The sequence below is a fragment of the Etheostoma spectabile genome, unplaced genomic scaffold, assembly GCF_008692095.1.
Source record: "Etheostoma spectabile isolate EspeVRDwgs_2016 unplaced genomic scaffold, UIUC_Espe_1.0 scaffold00018317, whole genome shotgun sequence".
NCBI classification, from domain to species: Eukaryota; Metazoa; Chordata; class Actinopteri; order Perciformes; family Percidae; genus Etheostoma; species Etheostoma spectabile.
The window spans coordinates 8,639-31,237 of record NW_022604207.1 but is presented as its reverse complement, the minus strand read 5'-3'; the positions used below and the strand labels follow the sequence as shown (position 1 = coordinate 31,237).

The 22,599-nt window shown below is 41.2% G+C and overlaps 1 long non-coding RNA gene and 3 other non-coding genes across 4 annotated transcripts; all 4 read right to left on the bottom strand.

The window, feature by feature from the left end:
* Positions 1-3,520: 3,520 nt before the first annotated feature.
* On the bottom strand, positions 3,521-22,575 carry LOC116680108 (uncharacterized). Its single transcript, XR_004329632.1, has 3 exons — positions 22,517-22,575; positions 9,080-9,084; positions 3,521-3,531 (listed from the first exon to the last, which is right to left on the bottom strand). It is a non-coding gene; the product is annotated as an uncharacterized LOC116680108 (long non-coding RNA).
* Positions 6,079-6,294, bottom strand: LOC116680109 (small nucleolar RNA U3). Its single transcript, XR_004329633.1, has one exon. It is a non-coding gene; the product is annotated as a small nucleolar RNA U3 (small nucleolar RNA).
* On the bottom strand, positions 17,110-17,325 carry LOC116680111 (small nucleolar RNA U3). Its single transcript, XR_004329635.1, has one exon. It is a non-coding gene; the product is annotated as a small nucleolar RNA U3 (small nucleolar RNA).
* LOC116680110 (small nucleolar RNA U3) lies at positions 21,982-22,197 on the bottom strand. The gene has a single exon (XR_004329634.1). It is a non-coding gene; the product is annotated as a small nucleolar RNA U3 (small nucleolar RNA).
* Positions 22,576-22,599: the final 24 nt, after the last annotated feature.

Genomic DNA, 22,599 nt, shown 5'->3' with positions numbered 1-22,599 from the left:
ATAATCAGGGCTGGGTGGGCTAGAGAAATTGAACTCAGGTGTGGACAAACCACAGTTATAGTATGTTTTAACAAGGGGGGCAATCACTTTTTCACACAGGCCATGATGGTTTGATTTTTTTTTCACTTTAATAATAAACAACCTTCATTTACAATTGCATTTTGTGTTTACTTGTGTTGTCCTTGACTATTGTTTAAATTGGTTTGAATTTCCGAAACACTTAGTGTGACAACATGCAAAGGAACAGGAAATGAGGAATGGGGCAAACACTTTTTCACCACTGTATTAAAAAGAAGTTGATGTGTATATCATTAATCAAAAAGAAATTTGATCTGTATATGCATTTATCAAAACGAAAGTTGATGTGTATATGCATTAATATAAAAGAAAGTTGATGTCATAATAAATTGTGATGATGACATAATGAATAGTGATGATGACATAATGAATGGTGATGATATAATAAAAAGAAAGTTGATGTGTATATGCATTGATATAAAAGAAAGTTGATGTGTATATGCATTAATCAAAAAGAAAGTTATTATGCATCTGCATTAATATCAAACAAAATTGATGTGTATATGCATTAATTTAAAAGAAAGTTGATGTCATAATGAATGGTGTTGATAAAATGAAAATAAAGTTGATATGTATATGCATTGATTCAAAAGAAAGTTGATGTGTATGTGCATTAATCAGAAAGAAGTTGATGTGTATATGCATTAATATAAAAGAAAGTTGATATGTAAATGCATTGTTATAAAAGAAAGTTGATGTGTATATGCATTAATTAAAAAGAAAGTTGATATGTATATGCATTAATATAAAAAAAGTTGATGTGTATGGCTTAATAAAAGAAAAGTTGATATGTATATACATTAATATAAAAGAAAGTGATTTGCATATGCATTGATTTAAAGAATGTTGATGGTGTATATGCATTAATTTAAAAGAGTGGATATGTATATGCATAATATAAAAGAAAGTGATGTGTATATGCATTAATCAGAAAGAAAGTTGATGTGTAGTGCAATAATATAAAAACGTTTGATGTGTATATGCATTAATATACAACAAAAAGTTGATGTGTAATGAATTAATTTAAAGAAAGTTGATGTCAGATGAATATTGATGATGACATAATGAATGGTGTTGATAAACTGAAAGAAAGTTGATGTGTATATGCATTAATCAAAAGAAAGTTGATGTGTATGTGCATTAATCTAAAAGGAAGTTGATGTGTATATGCATGAAACAGAAATTAAGTTGATGTGTGTAGACATAATCAAAAAGAAATTTGATGTATATGCATTAATAAAAAACAAGTTGTTGTGTATACGCATAAATCAAAAAGACAGTTGATGTGTATATGCATTAATCTACACAAAAGTTGATGGGGTATACCTTAATGAAAAAGAAAGTTGATGTCATAATTAATTGTGATGATGACATAATGATAGTGAATGAATCATAATGAATGGTGATGATATATGAAAAGAAAGTGTATGTGTTATATGTGTGGCACATCCAAGTAGGTGTCCACAAAACATTTTATATATATTTACTGTCACTTTAAGGAGTGACACAGCACAAGCAGTGCGTTCCGGTAGCTATGGGACGGACCTCCGCTCGCTCTCAGATGCATTGGGAAAAGACAAGAAAGCTGCTGTGTCAAACTCTCTCATTATTTCACCTGTCTTTCAGGGAATTTAAATCTATTACCATGTTGGGCGTATAGCTCCCGCCCCGGACGTATCCTCGCCGTTTTTTCGGAAGTGCTGACTTCAGTCATAAATTGAAAGCACTAAACCGTCATAAACACGCTCAAGCCATACACCATTTAAAAGCTTAAAGTCTCATGATTCCATCAAGCCCACACACAAGCAATAAGGTGACTCACAACGGTTATAAGCATGTTCTGAAGTAAAGAAAGACAGAAAGATTCAAGTCTAAATCGAGTGTGTTTTCCTACCTGTCTCCTCGTGTCTTTAATCACAGCGGTGAAAGATCGCCAAAGACTTTGTTTTCCTACATGGCCAACACGCCAAGCTATTAGAATATCCAAGCCTTGTAATCCATAATTATCTGGTCCCCTCACAATCTTGTAGTTTCTGGCCAAGTTTCGACGTAGAGAAATCTAGATAGTGCATCATTTCTCGGTTTTGATCGTGTGTTCCCTCTGCACGCTACAATCTCACTCCGCACACCGCCAGACTCTGTGGCTTCTGCAGATTCCACTGAACTTTGTTCCCAGCCAATAGCTTCAGTATTTCTCAAGATACTCCCAAGCTAAGCCAATGGAATCTCACAGTCCCCATTGGGCCCACATGGGAAAAACTGACAGCATATCCCACCAGTTAGAGAAAGAGGTCATAAACCTGGCATCCCTGTGTAGCCAATAAGAAGACAAGTTGATTGATATCAAACATGGCCAGAAAACACTATCCCTGTGATGGCTCCAGCTCTGTCAAAGCAAAAATAAGGCTGTCTTATGTCATTTCACCATTTCATCAAATTATGATTACTTATTCCTATAAATCTATGTATGTACTTCTTTTAGGTATATGTGTGAGTGATGTGTTTTTGTATTTCAGAAGTTTTGTATTTAGCACTTTTTTGGCTTTTTTAGAAATAAGAAATAAGACAAACGCACAGACATATCTGTAGAAATACATTCATTAAAATCCATTTTATGTCATTTTTTTCTGGATTTTTTCTGTTCTAAGTTGCGACATGTGGCTAGGGTACTATTTTAGTATATAGCCCATGTAATATGCTTACAGTAGTGCTTTTTATTAATTTTTCAGATGATTTACTTGGACGGAAATAGAAATTCTGTGTTCTAACCTCTGTAGCTCTGTGTCAGTAAGGCCTAGTGTCACAGTGCCACTAGAAACAACAAATTGAGAGTGTTAGCTTCCCAATGAACTCAGGGTCCTCCCAGAGGGCCAAAGGATGGGGGAACTGCATCACTTTTTAGGGGGTAAAAATTTAGGCGAGAAAAGCATATATTTTCAAGTGTATCTGAAGAAGTTAAGCAACAACCGTCCCTGTGTGGATTTGAACCACCATCCTTTTGGTTAACAGCACTTTGAGGAACTCCTAAATCCAGCTGACACATCCTCTGTGGTAGAGGCAGAGGATGATGGGGGATTGTTGTCAATTTCCCTGGTGGAGGTTAATGAGGTAAGCCTAACCTTTTTCAAGTAACATTGTCCACCATGGGCAAGACAAATACTTCAAGATTGGCAATAACTGTAGTTAATTAAACTGTCCTACTCCGGAGTTGCCCAGAGTGTGAGGCGCCGGGCGGGTGTGGGGATACTCACAAGCCCCCGGCTGAGCGCCGCTGCGTTGGAGTTTACCCCGGTGGACGAGAGGGTCGCCTCCCTACGCCTGCGGGTGATGGGGGGGAAAACTCTGACTGTTGTTTGTGCATATGCACCAAACAGGAGTTCAGAGTATTCGGCCTTCTTGGAGACCCTGAATGGAGTCCTGTATGGGGCTCCAGTAGGGGACTCCATAGTTCTGCTGGGGGACTTCAACGCACACGTGGGCAATGATGGAGATACTTGGAGAGGCGTGATTGGGAGGAACGCCTCCCTGATCTGAATCAGAGTGGTTGTTTGTTGTTGGACTTCTGTGCTAGTCATGATTGTCCATAACAAACACCATGTTCGAAATAGATGCTCATAAGTGTACGTGGTACCAGAGCACCCTAGGCCAAAGGTCAATGATCGATTTTATAATCGTTTCATTTGATCTGAGGCCGTATGTTTTGGACACTCGGGTGAAGAGAGGGGCAGAGCTGTCAACTGATCACATCTGTTGGTGAGTTGGGTCAGGGGTGGGGGAGGACTCTGGACAGACCTGGTAAGCCCAAACGCGTAGTGCGGGTAAATTGGGAACGTCTGGAGGAGGCCCCTGTCCGACGGACTTTCAACTCACGTCTCGGCGGAGCTTTTCGTGCATCCCTGTGGAGGCTGGGGGCATTGAACCTGAGTGGACAATGTTCAAATTTCCATTGCTGAAGCTGCGGCGGGGAGCTGTGGTCTTAGGGTCTTAGGTGCTTCAAGGGCGGAACCCACGAACACCCTGGTGGACACCGGTGGTCAGGGAAGCCGTCCGACTGAAGAAGGAGTCCTTCCGGGATATGTTATCCCAGAGGACTCCGGACGCAGTTTGCAAGGTACCGACGGCCCGAAGGGCTGCAGCCTCTGCCGTGGCAGAGGCAAAGCAGCGGGTGTGGAGAAGTTCGGAGAAGACATGGAGAAGGACTTTCGGTCGGCACCAAGGTGCTTCTGGAAAACCGTTCGCCACCTCAGGAGGGGGAAGCGGGACTCATCCAAGCTGTATACAGTAAGGATGGGACGTTGTTGACCTCAACGGGGAGGTAATAGAGCGATGGAATGAGCACTTTGAGGAACTCCTAAATCCAGCTAACACATCCTCTGTGGTGGAGGCAGAGCTGGGGATGATGGGGGATTATCGTCATTTCCCTGGTGGAGGTCGCTGAGGTAGTCAAACAACTCCACAGCGGCAAAGCCCAAGGGATTGATGAGATCCGTCCAGAAATGCTGAAGGCTCTGGGTGTGGAGGGGCTGTCTTGGTTGACACGCCTCTTAAACATTGCGTGGAAGTCTGGGACAGTGCCGAAGGAGTGGCAGACTGGGGTGTGGTTCCCCTCTTCAAAAGGGGGACCAGAGGTGTGTGCCAATTACAGGGTATCACACTTCTCAGCCTCCCTGGTAAAGTCTAATCCAAGGTGTTGGAAAGGAGGTTCGGCCGATAGTCAAACCTCTGATTGAGAGGAACAATGCGGATTCCGTCCTGGTCGTGGAACAACGGACCAGATCTTTACTCTCGCAAGGATCCTGCAGGGAGCCTGGGAGTATGCCCAACCAGTCTACATGTGTTTTGTGGATCTGGAGAAGGCGTATGACCGGGTCCCCGGGAGAAACTGTGGGAGGTGCTGCGGGAGTATGGAGTGAGGGGGTCCCTTCTTAGGGCCATCCAATCTCTGTATGACCAAAGCGAGAGCTGTGTCCGGGTTCTCGGCAGTAAGTCGGACGCGTTCCAGGTGAGGGTTGGCCTCCGCCAGGGCTGCGCTTTGTCACCATCCTGTTTCTAAATTTATGGACAGGATATCGGGGCGTAGTCGGGGCGGGGAGGGGTTGCAGTTCGGTGGGCTTAGGATCTCATCGCTGCTTTTTGCAGATGATGTGGTCCTGAGGCGTCATCGGTCTGTGACCTTCAGCACTCACTGGATCGGTTCGCAGCCGAGTGTGAAGCGGCTGGGATGAGGATCAGCACCTCTAAATCTGAGGCCATGGTTCTCCAGGAACCGATGGAGTGCTTTCTTCGGGTAGGGAGTGAGTCCTTACCCAAGTGAAGGAGTTTAAGTACCTTGGGGTCTTGTTCGCGAGTGAGGGGACTATGGAGCGTGAGATTGGTCGGAGAACGGAGCAGCTGGTGCGGTATTACATTCTGTTTATCGCACCGTTGTGACGAAAGAGAGCTGAGCCAGAAGGCAAAGCTCTCGATCTACCGGCAATTTTCGTTCCTACCCTCACCTTGGTCATGAAGGCTGGGTCATGACCGAAAGAACGAGATCCAGGGTACAAGCGGCCGAAATGGGTTTCCTCAGGAGGGTGGCTGGCGTCTCCCTTAGAGATAGGTGAGAAGCACAGTCATCCGAGAGGAGCTCGGAGTAGAGCCGCTGCTCCTTCGCGTCGAAAGATCCAGTTGAGGTGGTTCGGGCATCTGGTAAGGATGCCTCCTGGGCGCCTCCCTAGGAGGTGTTCCAGGCACGTCCAGCTGGGAGGAGGCCCCCGGGAAGACCTAGGACTAGGTGGAGAGATTATACTCCCAACCTGGCCTGGGAACGCCTCGGGATCCCCCAGTCGGAGCTGGTTGATGTGGCTCGGAAAGGGAAGTTTGGGGCCCCCTACTGGAGCTGCTGCCCCGCGAACCGACACCGGATAAGCTGTCGAAGATGGATGGATGGACGTAGTTAATTTAAATAGCCTAGCACATTTTATATGGTTATTCACATTAGTTCTCCACACATCTTCTAATACCACTCTGATCATATTTCCTTCCTCAATGCTCCATAAAGAATCAAAGAACGATCATCAATGACAGAGAGCATATGAAGGGAATCATTACTCTCTGTCAGCTTTACGTTCAGAAAGGAATATCACGACTCATCATCGTGGTCAACAAGACCAAACACTTTAGAACCACATTCCTCAAGTCAGAAACTCTAGAAATGATCCCTGAAAGTATAGTCTTGTTTAGACTGAGGGGGGGAAGCTGCATCTCATTCACTGCAGAGTGATTGTCACTCAGGGTTCAGAGGGACAGAAGCTAATCGTTACGTGGGCCAGATATGAAGACCGATAAGAAGACCGATATGTAGATTGAATTAGATTTTCAGTCACTGTTGTCTCAATACTTCAGTGTCAGCCTACTTATTCTCTACAATAAATGCTCCACTCATTTCTTTGCATTAATACTGGTTCTTAACAACGACCAAGCTCTTTATTCCAAGACCAAAGGATGGTTGAACCTGCTCCATTTAGACTTCAGCTTCTGTTCCAACCTACACACCTCAGTGAAGAGGAAAACACTTCAATTAAAGGGGAGCAATGCAGTTCTGGCAATTTCTTGGCTGTTTTCTCGTTTTTTGCTCGCAGGTTTTGTCTATCGAGCTCAACCTCCAGCTTCTGAATAGATCTTTGGCAGCTCCTCTGTTTCCTTGTGTCTGACTCCTCCCTCGGTCAGTCTGCAGTTTCCTCTTTCTCTGTTCCTCCAACAATGCTTTTGTTGCGAATTCCACTTGGAGGGTCCAAACGTCGGGACTCAAGTAGCTAAGGAATCACTCTAGCTTTGATTAAGTATACCAAAACGATTTATTAATAAAAACAGAGCAATGCATTCCGGACAATAATTACGTGCACGGGTCTCTATGGAACATGACTAGCTCAGAGGTTCACAACAAAGGCTCCGTAACAGTGGCCTGCAACGGTTTATAAAGCCGCCTTTAAGGGAGTCCTATTGGTTAAAAGCGTCACAAGGCGGGTCATATCGCCATAGCAACTGTATTTCTATTGGCTGGGTGGGCGCGACTTCCTGTTTACATTACTGTGTGGGTGTGTGCGTGTGTTTGGGGTTTGTTTTCCTGTGGGAATTCCTTGTTCCCTCCATTTTGAGTGAGCACGTGGCTTTCTGGCCTTCCTGCATCCGGTTCTCTTGTAAATGTAATGTCTTGCCAACAGGGTATCGCCCCCACCTGGATGCCAAGCAACAGTACATTTTCTCCTTCATTCAACATCTGATATGAGTTTTGTTTCATTAACTTATGCATAAGTTCATTCACAGTGTCTAAATATGATAACAATACCTGAGTACAATTTCTCACAATAATTACAATACCTGAGTATAGCTTCCCACAGATCCCCTATATCTGAATATAATTTCCCACAAATCCCCCTTTTACACCTACTAGGTGTAAATCCTACTGTAAACAAGGAACTGTGTGGAAAACCTTTTAGAATTCATTTTAGTATAAAAACGTGCAGCAAAAGTTTAATATGGTAAAAAACGTATATCCCCCTTTTCACACCTGCAAAGGTGTGAATCCTAACTCTCAATGTTGCCCTATTGGACACCTGGTCCCCCCTGTCTTATTCACAAAGGGTGGGGGTCTCTTGGTCACAGTGGTGTGTGTGTGTGCCTATTCGTCTACAATATACAAGATAATAATCCTCCATCTCTTCACCTTCTGGTATCATCTTACTCTCCCTACTGTAAACATACAAACACACACGCACACACATATGAACTGATACAAAATCAACCAGGTTGCAGTCTCTCAATTGGAATGTGGCTGAGGGTTTATGACTCTCATTTCAGGAAAGATCAGTGGGGGTGAAACTCTATCAACATAGTCCAATCAACATTGTATTGTTTTAGCCTAGACTAAACCCCAGGGGACAAGAGACAGGGGACCACCTTTTGTGACGTACCAGGAAGCTCCTTTCCATATGTTAATTGCCAGCAAACACAAGAACAACAACAGAAAAGCTACTGTCTTGACTAAAACGTGCATCCCCACCCCTAAGGGAAACAAAAGTTTGAGTGAAGAAAAGAAATAAACCCAATACAAAATCATGAAAAACAAAATTCAGAATGAATATAAATGCAATGAACTAAAAAATGGGAAACCCTCTTATTTATCATTTCAAGTCAAAAAACAATCCAATTGAGTCAAAATTCCCAATAGGCTATGCATCTTCTAATGTATCCATTTAAAACCCCATAAGCTTTAATCTGGTACCTCTGGTACATTATCTTGTAATGTCAAATTGCTTTAAGGCAGCTCAATTTAATTTTCCCACCACTTTTCAGTTGACTTTATTTGAAGGCTTAATTTGACTTGAAATGAGCTTTCATCAATTCATTCAGACACAACATTACTCAACCCAAAACCAAAAGAATAAAAGAAACAGATGAATCCTAAATAAAAATGCACTTATCAATTTAAAACATTGAGAACATCACACAATGCTTAAATCATGATTCTTTGATGACCGCCTGAACATTCACTCTTAAGACTGATGGATCTGCATTGATTTAATCTGTCTGCATCAAGGTGTGAAACCCCCAGTCTCTCCTTTTCAGTCCTTCTTTAACACAGGAGACAATGAGTGAGGTTTTGAAAGAGCAAATTAACACTTAAACAGGGAACAGGAAAAAAGGATGTTTAAGTTAAACCAGACTAATTTAGGAAAACACCAAACATGAATAGATGTAATCGACTGAAACTAATTATTTTCAAATGTGAAATGTTTGACAAATTTGTATACAGTTCTAACTGCTCATTATGCATTTTCTGAGGCTGGTCTAAGCTTTCGCAACACCACCTTTATGGAAATCCTATTCAGTAAGCACAATGAATGACAAGCATGGAGTTTACACTCCCCCTTTTTATCTCACTCTGTGAGATTACCACCTAATGTTTACTCATCCTGTGAATAGATCAATGTCTACATTAAATCACAGTACTTTGCAATACCGGATCTATTTCCTACCAAATCATCTTTTAACACTTCATTGAAAATGTGAGGATTATGTTTAATCCATCTGTATAACCTATTATTAACCGATCTTGCTTGAAACTATAACAGGAAATTTAATGAAAATGTTACAAAATTTATAAGGCCCTACAAAATGTAATTTTCCCTACCAGACATGAGACATGTCTTAACCCTTTAACATGTCTGTTTACATGAACTTTACCTAATTGTAGAGTATAAGTTGTTGTTCCCAGTATTTTATGTGTGTTTGTTTTTAGATTGCGAGTCTGTAAGTGACAACCTGCCCTTCACTTGTGCATCCGAAGTACCAGAACCAGACGGTCTCTTGCTCCCCCCTCTCCTTCTTAATCCATCTGCTGCTCGTTGGTCTGTATCTCCAGATAAGATCAAGTATCTTTGTCTTATGATGTAGCAGATCTCCGGGTCACATGGTTGACCCCTCCAGAGCCCTCTCACCTCGGCGTCAGCAAAGCCCCCACCAGAGCATGTGGACCACTCCTTGCTCTGCGGTCCAGCACAGCACACTTACAGATGTTTGCAATTATTATCAAACATTTAGCCCTGGTCCACTTTCAAGTCACTTTGGCCAATAATCGCAACCAGACCCTGACCCATTGTGGTCTCTAGCTGTGCGGTGTCTGAGGTGCTGTGATGGTTGTTGTTGGTCTTCTGGTCCAGTTTGTCTCTGATCCTGCAGCTGGAGGAGCGAGATGGACCTGGTTCTGACACACGAGGCACTGTGTGCACAAAACAGAACTCCAAAAAGCATTATCTTTTCTTTTATCAATACTCATTTAGTGTATGTCACTCATGTCACTCAAATAACATTTCTTTCCCTCTTGCTGGTTTAACTCTATAAAATCCCCAAACATTCTAAAGAGAAACTAGTTTTGGCACTTATCTCCTCCAAGCTTCAGTTTACATTATGGGTTATGTTTTCTGCACAAATATTTAAACAAAATCGTAGAGTCGTTTTGATATCCTTAATGCTATGGACACTTTGTATTTGTTACTATCCCTTTTTTAGTCATATCTCCTACAGAATTCCTATTCCTAATTATGTAATAGTTTTAGCCATTAAGACACTGTCTTGCGTCTTGATCTTAAAAGCAACAAACAAAAGTTCAAAAAGAAAAGAATCACCCAACTAAAATATTTCACATCAACTCAATAGTTTAAACAGTTTGTCATGTAAAAACTCAAATACAAACAAAATCCACAAACAAAATTAAGCTTCACTAAAAGCTCATTTTACACCACATCAAATACACATAGAATGGAATCCTATATCAGCCTAGACTGGTTTCAATCTTATCTCAACCAATAAACTTGATGACTTATAACAAAAAGAATGTTTCCCCAATTTTCTATTTTTAAGTTGCAACAAAAATTTGAACTAATCAATGTGTAATGTGTTCTTTATGACCTGTTGTCCTAGTAACAGTAGAACCAACTTTATCACCTAGTGGTTCAATCTATCCAATTTGTTACCTGATATGAGAACATATCTCATTATACTGTGTAATTTATGATCAAAATCTTCACTTAGCTGCAAGTCTACTGGAACCCTCTTTACTTTGTGCATACCTCTTTTTTATCTTAACCTCCTCTATACTTGTGCGTTTTCTTGAAAGACCCACACTTCAGCTGTCCTCTAGACCTCTGTAAAGCAAAAAAAAGATTTCTCTCCTTCTTTACTTTTCACTTTACTTTAAAGAAGTCTTTAATCTATGACTTTAATTTCAAAAACGTTACTGCAATAGGGTCAGTCATATTAATAGTAAGAAATTTCATAATTTCACTGTTCCAAGTTTAAAAGTCCCAATTCCAAACTGTAAATCTTTGTATTTATATTACCACACAATCCCCTACAATATTCCCAAGCATGATAAGTATCACAAAGTACTGTAAAGGTAACAATATAAGAAGCCTCATATTTTTCTTTCTTAAACTGGAAATGATCAAAGCCATTTTCTATTAATCAACTAAGTAATTGAATCAATTACCACTTTCATGTGAATATTTTTAGATCAATGCATGGATCCCACATTGGATTGACTACTTTTATCTCTTTGTTTTTTTTTTTTTTTTTTTTAAACCGAATGTTCCCTCATTTAAATCTCAATTATTTTTCTTAAAACGTTACACTATTTCCCTCTTTTTCCTAGTTGGAGTTTTCTCAGCCTCCCCAAGTACCACTGAGATCTGACAGGACATATTAATATAATTTTGATCCATCTCCTAATTGCAGACATACACAATAAAGCAAGACAAGACATACAGACATACATTTAAACATATACCAACTATACCCAATCTGAAAAGTGAGTCATAATAGTGTTGAATTCTCACCAGCTATGTCCCTCCATAAAATGCACTAAACTTTCTATTCTTATTTCTTCCTTGTGATATCATAAATTTCACATTTCTTTTCCTTCAATCTACCAGATCTCAGACATATCTCATCTACTACCTTTGAACACCTCTTTCCGCTTACTCAAATACTTATATTGCAACAATAGTTTAATTACTACATGAGTCAACACTTCTCTTCTGCTTTCTCTCTCTCTGTAGCTATACCCTTGCTTCTATATAACCCACTTTTTCCCTCTTCCCTCATTCTTACAACACCCTCTCTCTTTGTCTCTTTTCTGTATGTTTTTTTTAATGTAAATGTGCTGTATTATATAGCGCTTTTCCAGTCTTAACGACTGCTCAAAGCGCTTTTCATCTACAGGAAACATTCACCAGTCACACACCTTCATACACAGTGGCCGGGGCTGCCGTACAAGGTTCCACCTGCTCATCAGATAAACATTCATACACATTCGCACTCCAATGCGCAGCACCGGGGCAACTCGGGGTTCAGTGTCTTGCCCAGGACACTTCGACAATGACTGCAGGGGTGGGGATCGAACCACCAACCTTCCGATTGGCAGGCAACCGCTCTACCACTGAGCCACACCGCCCATATGTATGTTTTACTGCTGGTTAAATTCCATGTGTGCCAACCGGAGATTATTATGGCAGTCTTATGTGTAGATTTACTGGAAGTGACTGATCACTTTCTGTCCCTGTGTTTTATCAACCCTGTCTTCCTTACCTTGTGTCCTAGTGTCCCTTATGGGGTGTGCTGCTCCCTGTATGAGCATTAAAAGACAGTGGAGAACAGCATGTTTATCTACTACATTTCATTATTTTATTTCTCAATTTGGCACGTATATGAGATTTCAGTTTTGGCATTGTCCTCTAATTCAGTTATATCATCCTGTAATTTGATTCTATTCCCCGCATTATCAGTCCCGCCCCTATTCCCAGCATGACAAAATTTATCACTACTATTCTTCTCCTGACCCTATTTCTTTTAGGCTTGGTGCCCTCTGTCCAGACTGAGGACTGTCTGGACCTCCTAAGCAGCGCTTAATTCTGCATTTTTTTTTTTGAATCAAATTGTGTGTCCGCTAAAGTGCGGGTTGGAGGGTCTGCTGGGGCACAATGTGTCAGGTGGTGCCAAGGTGCGCCTGATTTACCTTTGACCTGGACCGAGTGTGAAGTAACTCCTTCACTTTGGACCAGTCCACCTGGGGTTGGCCCACTTCCTCTTGTGGACCTTAACCCTGACCCAGTCTCCTACCTTAATGGTCTGCCTCTCGTTCTGAGTGGGTGCTGGCTTCTTTCTCCACTGGGTAGAGAGGGCTGAGACCAAAGAGGTTAGTTCATTCATGTAGGCAGACATTTCTACCTGTTTTACATCCAATAAAGGCATATGACCTCCATTATTGGGTGGAGCCTTCAATGTTTGGTTAGCCCTCCCCACCAGTCCCTCGGACTGTGGATGTATACCGACCCGAATGAGTGTGTGATCCCCAGAGCAGCCTCAACTTCTCTCAACAACTGGTTGTTAAAATGGGTGCCATTATCTGACCTGATTCGTCTTGGAATGCCGTACCGTGGTATCAGTTATCTGTATAATCTATACTGATGTCTTGGAAACAGGCTGTTACTAATCTTTTCCCCCTTTTTCTATCACCCTTACCTAATGCCTGTACCAGCTTTTCTCCATAAAATGTTGCCATTGTCTCTCCCTTTTCACTCCTCACTGCCTCTAATCAAACAGCCCCTCCCTTATCACCCGCTCTTGTAGGCTGTCTCTCCCTTTTCACTTCTCACTGCCAAATTCCTCTGCACCCCTCCCCCCTTTTTTCTCTTTTCCCTCTCTTTATTTTCTCTACTTTTCAATAACCCACAAAGATTCAACAGTATTTTTACGTGTAATTTTAACCTACGTCTTCAACAGCAGCACCACAGACGGACCAGAGGCTTGGTCAATTATCAACGCTTCACTCAGGGTCACAACAACTCTTTTCCAAACTTTTACAATTTTTTATCTCTGACAAATACATACAAATACATTACTTTTTCAACACGTGGTGACTCACCTTAAGGATGAAGCCACCACAACGAACACTGGCTCGCTGTGCCGCGGTCTTCCCTCATCAGTATAGGACTTGCTGCGAATCAATCTACCGACAAGTTTATCGAAACACCCACAGAAAGCTCCAATAATTGGAATCGTCTACGCATCCCAGATGCTTCAAATCTCTTATCTCTACATCCGCTGAGAACTGCCCAGAGGTGGGTAGTAACGAGTAAAAAATTGTACTTCTAGGAGTAGTTTTAAATCACTATACTTTTACTTTTACTTGAGTAGATTAGTGAAAAATAAACTGTACTCTTTTTAGGTTACATACAGTATGTTTTACACATGCAGTATCCATCCAAATTTGGTGTGACAAGTCTCTCAAGTAAGCTATTTTGTAATTAATAATTTATTTTATTGATTGGATGAACTATAATTTGCCTAAAGATAATTATTTTTATCTTTGGCGGTCTGATTGATGCTTGTGTTAAGAAATAAATCAGACGTTACTCAACAGTTACTCACTACTTGAGTAGTTTTTCGTCAAGTACTTTTTTACTTTCACTCAAGTAATTATTTGGATGACTACTTTTACTTTTACTTGAGTCATATTACTCTGAAGTAACAGTACCTTTACAATTTTTGGCTACTCTACCCACCTCTGGAACTGCCTTATGGGCCGGTTCTCCTCTAAGACAAACACTGACACGTGGGCGCTGCAAACTTCCCCTCACAGTAACACTGCGGGTTTATCGTATTACTCACACCACGTGCTCCAAAGAATTTTATGGAATCGTCATTATCTCATTCGCTGAACTCAGTCTTATGGACCGAGACTCCAAAATGGTGAACGCTGGCTCTGTACGCGCCGAGACCTCCCTCGGCATGTAGGTCAATCACTCCTACCGGCAAGTTTTGAATCCCTCGCGTATAGTAACTCTAATGGAATCACCTTATGAACACTGGCCCGCTATCGCGTTTCAGGCCTTCTCCAATTAGTAATTCTATTAACCCTTGTGTTGTCTTCCCGTCAACCATGAATTTCTTTTCACTTTTCAATGTTTGGGCGCTTTATTTTTAAATGTTTTTCCTAAGTTAAAAACTTAAAATGGGTCAAATTTGACCCGAGGACAACATGAGGGTTAAGCAAGTCTACTAACAGGTTTATCGAACCTCAACACACAGCGTGGCTCCATACAATTATGGAATCATATTTTATCAACTCATGCATCCTTCTAAATCGTCTACGCATCCCAGATGCTTACTCTCACACTTTCATTCATTCATCAGAGAAAATGGAATGCATTGCTCTATGTCCACAAAAACACTTATAATTTTTAGTCTATATTTTTTTTTTTTACATAATGTACTCACCCGGAGGTCTGATCACTTTAATTTGGTTTATACTATTATACAATATGCTGAATTTGATGAAACAGGTTTCAGCTTACCCTTTTTTAGAGAGCTCCCTGTGACCATTCCTCCGCGGTTTGCACAAAATGCCTCCTCTGTCTCGTTCCGGCAGACGTGGACTGTCCGTGGAATCTGGACCCGGAGTTAAACAACTTCTAATCCTGATTCCGTGGAATTCCTAAGTTTAACCACTGCTCGAAAACCATCCTCTGCTACCAAATTTGTTGCGAATTCCACTTGGAGGGTCCAAACGTCGGGACTCAAGTAGCTAAGGAATCACTCTAGCTTTGATTAAGTATACCAAAACGATTTATTAATAAAAACAGAGCAATGCATTCCGGACAATAATTACGTGCACGGGTCTCTATGGAACATGACTAGCTCAGAGGTTCACAACAAAGGCTCCGTAACAGTGGCCTGCAACGGTTTATAAAGCCGCCTTTAAGGGAGTCCTATTGGTTAAAAGCGTCACAAGGCGGGTCATATCGCCATAGCAACTGTATTTCTATTGGCTGGGTGGGCGCGACTTCCTGTTTACATTACTGTGTGGGTGTGTGCGTGTGTTTGGGGTTTGTTTTCCTGTGGGAATTCCTTGTTCCCCTCCATTTTGAGTGAGCACGTGGCTTTCTGGCCTTCCTGCATCCGGTTCTCTTGTAAATGTAATGTCTTGCCAACAGGGTATCGCCCCCACCTGGATGCCAAGCAACAGTACATTTTCTCCTTCATTCAACATCTGATATGAGTTTTGTTTCATTAACTTATGCATAAGTTCATTCACAGTGTCTAAATATGATAACAATACCTGAGTACAATTTCTCACAATAATTAACAATACCTGAGTATAGCTTCCCACAGATCCCCTATATCTGAATATAATTTCCCACACTTTCTTAAGTTTCTGTTTCCCTTTTACCGGCTCAGTCATGGCAATGCTGTGAAAAACACCAAAAGAAATCCATCGCTACCTTGTTAGCAAGACCTGATATCACGCTACACTTCCGCTGAGACGGCGACTCGCTGACTGAAAGTTGCAAGGGGGGGGTCCAGCTCACAGGTGCTAGGGGGGAGCGAGACGACCATCATTCAACTCATTCCAGTGACTCCGAAGCTGTTCTGTTGGGTAAATTAAGCTAAAAATAAATGCATAGTTGTAGAAGTTCTAATGTTTCTTTCTTGACTCCCAGGACATATGAGAAGTGTTTTAGAGGAGACTGGCTCAGCTCGTACTGCTCTGTGTGTGATATCAATACATATCTGGAAGATTCATGTTCCCTTTAAGGTCCTACAACCATTTTTAACATTCAAATGACCTCAGTGCAGCACAAATATTCTAATAACCCAGTTTGTTCTGAAAGAAATGGTGTTGATATCTTGACTGTAGACACCCGGGTTGATGTTTTACAAGCTTTTATAGAAAATAGAAGCAGACGGACAATGAGCTATGAAAATGACCTTAGGTCTCAGAGGGTTAAATTATAGGAAGTTGCTGAGCACAGTTACTGGAGTTAGAGAAAATGACGTCCCAAACGGCGCATACTTGTGTGTACTGCTCTTGTGCAAAGACATCCATCTTTTTTTGTTGTTGATTAGATTAGATTAAACTTTATTGTCATTGCGCAGAGTACAAGTACAAAGACAAGGAAATGCAGTTTGTGTCTAACCAGAAAAGTGCAATGTGATATACAAAGTACAGACAGGTGGTGCATTGGCAGAACAAGAAATATATTACAGTGTTATTTTTAGTTTTTTTTACTGTTTAATAGCATTTTTTCAAGAACAATTTTCAGTCTGATTGTGAGTTGGCCCGGCCGTTGGCTAGTTAGCTAACGGTAGCTTCCATGCTACATAAATAAGACAGACAGAGATGTCCCTCATCTGGTGATAGAACCCTGATTCCCCCCCCGTCCTGTTGGCTCAGAGCTCCACGGACTCAGTCCACAGGTACAAATTAATCTGAGAGGTTGTCATCACTGAGTTGTGGTTGAGAAATAAAATTGAATCATAGTTTAACTCAGTTTACATTTTTACACTGGACATAAGACATTAAAGTCAAGAAGGTAGGTGTTAACCCTTTCAAGGAACCTTGTCCACCATGGACTAAACATACTTCAAGACTGACTATAACTTAGCATATTTGGTTACCTTCACACATTTAATTTCTATATATCTGCTCCTACCACTCTGATCACATTCCCTTCCTCAATGCTCCATAAAGAAGCAAAGAACAATCATCAATGACAGAGAGCATATGAGGTGAATCATTACTCTCTGTCAACTTCACGTTCAGAAAGAAATATCACAACTCATCATCTTGGTCAACGAGACCAAACACTTTCAAAACACATTCCTCAAGTCAGAAACTTTAGAAATACTCCCTGAAAGTATAGTCTTGTTTAGACTGAGGGCGGTACTGCATCTCATTCACTGCAGAGTGATTGTCACTCAGGGTTCAGAGGGACAGAAGCTAATCGTTACGTGCTCCAGATGACTCTGAGGTGAGAAAATCTATTTAGATCTTTAAGAAGACCGATATGTAGATTGAATTAGATTTTCAGTCACTGTTGTCTCAATACTTCAGTGTCAGCCTACTTATTCTCTCCAATAAATGCTCCAGTCCTTTCTTTGCATTAATTGGTCTCAGAATGTTGCGGGTTAACCACCACTGTTGATTATTGGGTACAAAAAGCACTCAAGATATGTATATATATCATTTTTTTTAAATGTCTCCAAATAATGTTAAAAGTTAGTTTTTGGTAATTTTTAGTATTCGCTGGTTTATTAAGTCAATTCGGCGATGACGTCACACTGGGGAGCGAAGTCTCAGCCTGGCACTAGAACTACGGCGACTGACTGGGATGAGGAAGAGGAGGAAAAGCCAGCAGCCGAATAATTAACGAAATAACGAAACGGGCATATTTGTGTTAACCATGACATGCGGGACAACAATGGGACGGTTGGGTTTAGGAAGCAATAACGGCACTTCTTTTTCCCACAGCCCTAATTTTTTAGCGGTGTGGGTAGCTCAATCGGTAGAGCATCAGACTTTTATTCTGAGGGTCCAGGGTTCAAGTCCCTGTTCAGGTGTACAATTGCACATTTTGCTTGCTGCCGTGATAAATTGTACACTTTGGCAATCCTTAACACTTTCAGACACTGTATCATTTAAGTAACATGCACAAGTCTTTAAAAAGAAATGTTACTGTTTTTTATGCAGGTTTGCATCATAACAATGCGGGTGCTATCTCTAAATGAACAATGGGCAACCTACATCCATCTTGATAGCACCCAAATCTCTGTGCTGATCTCCCTGCTTGGATGGCAAGTCATCTGGTGGATTTTTTCCGTCAAGAGGAAGCTGATCAAGAGGGAGAGTTGTTTTATTGTACCAACTAGCAGTAAAGTTTATTTGTCTGGAGCCATAAAATTGCATTAGGTTATCAACGTTTTCAGCGAAAAAGAAAACCACAGCTCAAGTCCCTGGTAAGGCAACAGCTTGATTGTGTGATATGTATGAAGTGCTCGCTATTGTCATCTGTCATGCAGGTTTGCTGGATGTTCACAGTCTGCTAGTCGCCATGATGAGTTGTGACTTTGAGCTTTTTAATTAACCTTTTTGGCCAATTTTCAACCAGTTTGTGCAATAACATTTGGTGTTGCATTGTGCAAATTATGGTCTACCTTCCTGCTGTCCAGAAGACTGTGATCATGGCAACAGCTCAATGGTCTTCATTTACTTGCACTTTAATCTGTAGTTCAGCAGATGTTTTTTTCCACAGTCAGTTGCTTTTGAAGCCTGATTAGCTCAGTCGGTAGACCATCAGACTTTTAATCTGAGGGTCCAGGGTTCAAGTCCCTGTTCAGGCGTAGAGTTGTACATTCTGCTAGATGAGTTGTGCATTTGACATGCTTGTATGGACATGGACAAATTCAGACACTATCATATCATGTGTGTTCCATGCGCAAGTCTTTAAAAAGAATTGTGACTGTTTTTAAAGCACGTTTGTATCATAACAATGTTGCTGGTAAGTCTAAATGAACCATGGGCAACCTACATCCATCTTGCTAGCACCCAAATCTCTGTACTCGTCTCCCTGCTTGGATAGTATGCCCAAGGACATACCATTTATGGTCTATAACCCTTTTCATTGGTTTGCTACCACTCTTAAATAATTCCTTTCATTGTATCCCTCTCAGAAATAACCAAAGAATGACAAATTTCATTCATGTGCTTGTGTTCAACCACCTGTCACTGTATTTTTAGCAGCAGTAGTGTTTTTTTTTTTTTTTTTTAAAACACCTGCCCCGTGGGAGGGTTGATCTCACAACCTTCAGATTATGAGACTGACGCGCTGCCTACTGCGCCAACGAGGCAACAAAAGGCATTGCAATGGTTGGGAAAATCTCAGAAAAACTAACAATTTGGTCGTCAATCTTAATAAAAACAATGTATGTGGAAACCTATGTACTCACACAAAGGCTAAAATTGACCCTATATGCTTTGTCATGACCCCATGAAAAGGGGAGACAAAAGACTGTGTGCAAAGGTTGTATACATGTATGCAAGGTGTATGCATGGATGAGTGTGAGGTATGGTGTCAGTGATTTATGCTGGACAGAGTAAAACTAACAAAGATGAGCGGGAGAGGTGCTGGACTGAGAGCACCTCTAGGGCAATCACAGATGCACAACCAATAATAAAACACTACTGAGTGAATGTGTTCAGAAAATGAAGAACATTGTTCAGAAAGCTTAATGAAGCTTCATTTGACCATAACTATTAACCACCTGAACCTGGTAAAAGGTATGAGGTACTCCTGCATAGCTAGCCAGTGATTTACCTCCTGTAGATGGTGGTCGGCATGCCAACGAGGCTTGGAAATTTGCAGATGGTGATTCAGAGGAGATGTAACAGTTTAAAGTGTAAAGTAACTTAATTTTCTAAATTGTCCGCCTACAGTGCCAACGAGAGCTCTTCTCTAATATTACCGGGTACGCAATAGCTATTCAACTTTAGAAGGTATTGTTGATCTCAGAAACAACGATAGACAGCACCATCTTATCACAACGCCCATGTTTGTGTTCCTTCAAAGTTTGCAAAAACATTCACATGAACTCGCAAATCAATTGATGAGATTTTGGAGGTCAAAGGTTCAATGTCAAGGTGACTGTGTCCTCATGTCTGTCCATCCAATTCTTGTGAATGCAATATCTCTGAACGCCTAGAGGGAAGCACTTTAAATTTGGCATACATAACCACTAGGAGTCTAGGATGAACTGATTTCGATTTTGGAGGTCAAAGGTCAAGGTTACTGTTTCATTACGTCTCCAGAACTGTATATGTATTTCTCCTGAACTGGTGAGTTTTGGAGATGTAAAGCACCAGTGGCCTAATGGATAAGGCACTGGCCTCCTAAGCCAGGGATTGTGGGTTCAAGTCCCAACTTGGGTGAATTTCAGCAGATTGGCACAATGGAAGTGTCCTATGCTGGAGTATGCTAACTCTAATTTCAATGGTGAGATGAATCATGATATAACTGCTGGAAAAGCTCTTGACAGCCCATGAAAAGTGGCAAGTCATGTTCTGGCAGATTAAAAAATTGACATCCACTACCCTGTCAGGATCCTATAGTAATGCTGACTTCCCAGTGATGTGTTTACAGGTTTGATCATATCCATGGGTTGCATGGATGGGACATCAATACCCCAGTTCTATCACCTGGTCGCTGTCTTGTCTTTGTCGTTCGACGACTATTTGGGCTCACACCTTAACACACCCGAAGCATCTCAGCCTAAAATCACGCTGCACCTCAAAGGACTCTCAAGCACTCCCAGCTGTGCTTTTGCAGAAGAGCGCCTTGTTTTCTTTTAGCTTGGGAAAGGCTTTAGCTTATGATATCATGTCATCACTGAGTTGTGGTTGTGATGGAAAATGAACCAGAGTAAAAAAAAAAGTACACAAGTAAATGTTGCACTGCACGCTTGCAGCTGTCATTCTGTTCATGGAATATCAATCTACACATTTGTGAATATTTTTTCTGTGACTTCACATAGAATACCGGTGTGTGAATATTTCCTACTAGTGCAAATTAAAAAAAAAAAAATCAGATTTTTTTCCAAGCTCGTGTGTTTTTTCATTGTGTGACATCAAATTAAAATCTTTTTTTACAAGTGCAAATTAAACATTTAGTTCAGATTTTTTTGTTCTGCAAGCTCTCACCTTTGGCCCCATATTTCCCTTCATATGAGTCAGAGCCAGCAGCACTAAGAAGAGCAGCCTCTCCTACGGCGAGTGGTGGCGACCCACGGGGAAACTTTGGTTCCCAGTCAGTTCCAGTAGTACAGGTGAGAAAGTGGTGGATAAACGAGGACTGTGGGTCGGCGTTGTTGGTACGTGAGTGGAAATACATCCAACATGCTAACGCATATCCAATGCCATCATCCAGACATGCCAATCACTGGAACGAGACAAAAAAAAAACTGTCCAACGTCTCCTCCCTACAGTGGTTAACCAGCCTTTAGAGCCAAATACAAATAGGGCCAAAAAAAAAAAAAATCACAAATTTCCACATCACCTTCAGCCCCGTATCCACTCGAAGTAACCTGGTTTCAAGTATTTGCTGTATGTACTCAAACCTCGTTCCAACATGCCATCCCGTCCACCGGGACTTCAGTGTACGTTCCACCCCTTTAATACATGTCAATCAAGCTGAGCCTGTAAAGGCCACACAGTCTGATTAGTCAAGTGGAAACACCTGTGGGAGTGGAACATGGATTGTAGAGATGGGTTTTCAAACAATGCACCTTTTCACATGTTAAAGTAGGAAAAGCAAAGGTAGAAATAAAATTGAATTATGGCTTAACTCAGGTCACATTTTTGCACTGGACATAAGGCATTACAAAGTCAAGAAAGTAGGTGTTAAACCGTTAAAGTAACCTTGTCCACCGTGGACTAAACATATTTCAAGACTGATTATAACTTCAGTTAAATAGAAAGCTTAGCATGTTTTATTACCTTCACTGATGTTAGTTTTCCACATATCTGCTACTAGCACTCTGATCACATTCCTTTCCTCAATGCTCCATAAAGAAGCAAAGAACAATCATCAATGACAAAGAGCATATGAAGTGAATCATTACTCTCTGTCAGCTTCACGCTCAGAAAGGAATATCACGACTCATCATCGTGGTCAGCGAGTCCAAACACTTTAGAAACGCATTCCTCAAGTCAGAAACTCTAGTAATGATCCCTGAAAGTATAGTCTTGGTTAGACTGGGGGGGGGGGGGGAACTGCATCTCATTCACTGCAGAGTGATTGTCACTCAGGGTTCAGAGGGACAGAAGCTAATCGTTACGTGCTCCAGATGACTCTGAGGTAAGAAAATCTATTTAGATCTTTAAGAAGACCGATATGTAGATTGAATTAGATTTTCAGTCACTGTTGTCTCAATACTTCAGTGTCAGCCTACTTATTCTCTACAATAAATGCTCCAGTCCTTTCTTTGCATTAATACTGGTTCTTAACATGCTCCCACTGGCTCTGATTATGGAAAACAGCAAAATAAGTTACCATAAAAAGGTGACGACACACAAATTTAAATAACCTTATCGCCAGGGGACTATGGTCCAATACAACAACTGACAGCCTTTTATCACCTTAAGAATAT